Consider the following 3,390-nt stretch of genomic DNA (forward strand, 5'->3'; position numbering starts at 1 on the left):
TGATTTATTATAGAGGTGAGGTCTCACCAAGTTGCCCAGGCTGGTCTTGAAGCACTGGGCTCAGGCAATTCTCTCGCTTCGGCCTCCCAAAGTGCTAGGATTACAGATTGAGCCACCACGCCCGGCCAACACTGATCTTTTGTTTGTCCTTCAACAACACTGTGCTGGTACCATATTTACTACCTCAACAATCAACTCAATTATCTATTCAGCCTTCCATGCTAGAAGTATCAAGTTCATTACAGATTTTTCCATTTGACTAGTTATGAACCTTACCATTTCTACCTCAGATGTCTCTTGAAACCTTCATTTTCCCTCAACTCCACCACAACTGCCTTAGTTTAGGCTCCCCCAAAGTATTTAAAGTATATTTCCTGTAACAGGCACAGCTTTGTTCCATATCACATCTCTTGGGTTTCAGCACCTCTGTGGTGGACAATTCCCCACACTCAAAGATGTCTAACCTCAAGGACATTGAACATTGTTTTTTCTTTCTGCCCAAGGGCCCAGCAGTTCTCTTAACCTCTGGGCAAGCACAGCAGGAGATGCTAGGGAGTTAACATCTGGTGGCAACCTTCAACAGGTGGAGAGCCTTTGTATAACTGCTTTAGCCTCTGTTCCTCCCTCTGTCAGAGGAAAATTCTGAGGTACATTTTACATAGGTGTTCAGAGTGTCTCTGATAAGGTTGAGTTCAAGTTACCCATGGTGGTAACAAGCTAATTCATGCAAGTTTTTAAGTATTTTTCTCCTTCCCTGATCCACTTCCTCTAGTCTTTTAGTCCTTCTTTCTGGGACTACCTCCCAAGTAAACCACCTTCTCTCTACTCCTTGTCTCATGCTCTGCATTGGAGGAAACACAAACTATCTTATTATTTATGACGTTGTAAGGTTTTATTACTATCATTTCAAGGATGAGACACCTGAAGCATGGATAAGTAAAGTAACTTGCTGAAAATTTTATTCCTAGAATGTGGCATAGCCAGGAAGGTCCAGTGTTTTCATCTTACTGGTGTCACCTTTTCAGCTAAGATCCAAAGCATTTTCTATGTAATACCTCAATTATTTTGCAGTCCATAGAAGTCAGCCTCATTTATCTGTATAAAATTTCTGTTGTATCAATAGGCACAGGATATTTTACAATCCATTTGTAGAAAGTAGCCTCTTTGCCGTTATGCACAATGGTAAATACGTATTCAATGAGTTTTGATCAAGTGCTTGGACCCATTTACAGTGATTCAAAGAATGAAGACTTGGCTGGGTGTGGTGGCTCACGTCTATAATCCTAGTGCTTTGAGAGGCTGAGATAGGAGGATCACTTGAGGTCAGGGTTTGAGATCATTCTGGGCAGCATAGCAATACTCCATCTCTACTAAAAAGAAGAATGAAAACTTTATAAGTCCCTTATTTGTTTCTTTTCTGAACCATTCATACTATAAGTATTGTTTGCCATGCTGCATTTCTTAAAATTCAGCCAAATGAAGCACTTTATCAACAAAATAGGCCACTCAAATGATTTATTATCTTTCAAAAATCAATGAAAATGCTCCAAAGTTGAATAATTAAGCTATCAAAAGTAAGTAGGCAACGTAGGTTTTCTCAACGAAGGAAATTCAAATTAGCTTTAACTCTAAGCTCTAATTTATATTAAGAAGAAAAGAAAATCCCTGTCTAATTGCAAACTATTTTTATTTTGCCTTTCTCAGATTTTTAAAACATCAGAAGTATGGAGACAGAACAAAGGGATCCTGGATGGTCATAAATAGCAGGCAGGGGAAGATGGCATCCTAGGAATGCCCTCTCACCTTCTGCAATCTTGCACTCACACAAGTGAAATGGGAAATCGGGCCAAGGAAAATGAGTATATGGGTCAGAGTTCAAGAAGAAAACAGTACACTCAGCTGGGAGTTTTGAAGAGATCTTTTTACTGAAGGAACCATTTAGAGGCGTGGGTAGAGTTAAGGGAATCATTTAGGAATGTGGGGCCCCAGAGGAGAACAACATCAGGAAGCTGTTGGCAACCTTAGCCCTGATGAGACAAAGAGGAGAAAAGAGTTACCAGGCAGAGTGATAGTGGCAACCATAGAAGAGGGGCCACTGACATGAATTGTGACACAGAAGAATGGTATGAAGGTGAGAGAGAACCAGGGGAATGATTACTTTGACCTTTTAAAAAATTTCCTGTGCACTGATGACTCTCCAGCTACCTCCCACTGGTTGAACCCAACCAGAAGTCAGAGGTATGAGGGCTTGCGTGATGCAGTCCATAAAGGTCAGCCTCCTACAACACAGAAAAGGGCAGAGAAAGATGGAGAAGAGATCTAGAAGCTGGTGAAGGAAGAGGGAGGTGTTGTTCCTTTTGCTTAGTCATGAGTCAATCTGAAATATACATGAACAAAATTAGTTCCATGGAAACTTTAGCTCTCAAAAGGGTGAGATATAGACTCAACACTTACAGTAACCAAGAGAAAAGCACTTGAAGTAGTTTTTAGCCTAAAGTTTAGATTATCCATTAATGTTTACGTAAAAATCTATACACATTTGGGTACATATTTAAGCAGAGAACTGTGAGAATTAACTGTCATTTGAGTACATAGCAATAAGTGCTCATGAAACAAAATGGTTTCTGTTTTCCTCAATATTTGAAATACTAGCATCACACACATATTTTCTCAGTTGACTGATTATTGCATCCACCTCCCAAAAGTTTATTTATTCAAACTGAACAAAAATATTTTTCTACATATTCTTATCGAGAAAATGGAGAAATCCACAGATGAGCTCCCTGAGAATGTCTTTGCCCTGGTGGACTTTGGCTTTTATTGGAGTGTGGTGCCATGCTCATGAGTTTTCTGTAATCTGTTCATTTATGCATTCATTCATTCATTCAGTGAACACTTGAGTGCCAAGCAGTGTGCTAAGCATAAGAGATGGATACAAAAGACTCCTTGCCTTGTTCAATATTACATGCTAGTTTAGGAGGTAGATAAGAAACAAGCAAATGCTTTAACAAAATATGTGCAGATTATAATCAGTACCGTGCAGGAAATGAAAACGGTGAAGGGCTGAAATATAATAAAGGAGAGAATAATTTCAAGTAGATAAGGTGGTCAGGGAAGATCATTGAGAAGAGAACGTAAAATCTGAGACCTGAAGGATGAGAAGGAGATAGATAGACCTGCAAGGAACAAGGGGAGGTGTAACCCAGACAGAGGGAAGAGCACATGCAAAGGCCTAGTGGCAGGAAAGGGCCTGAGTCTTATGATGGTGTATCGTCATCTTCCCATAGGATACGGCGACCTGGAAGTACTTCAAAAATATAAATTTCTGAGGGCTCCATTCCAGATACACCGAATCAGGGTCTAGATAGGAGGGTCCTAGGTAACAAGTAC

Source organism: Carlito syrichta, unplaced genomic scaffold (assembly GCF_000164805.1).
Source record: "Carlito syrichta isolate Samal-C Ts95f unplaced genomic scaffold, Tarsius_syrichta-2.0.1 Scaffold288001, whole genome shotgun sequence".
Taxonomy (NCBI): domain Eukaryota; kingdom Metazoa; phylum Chordata; class Mammalia; order Primates; family Tarsiidae; genus Carlito; species Carlito syrichta.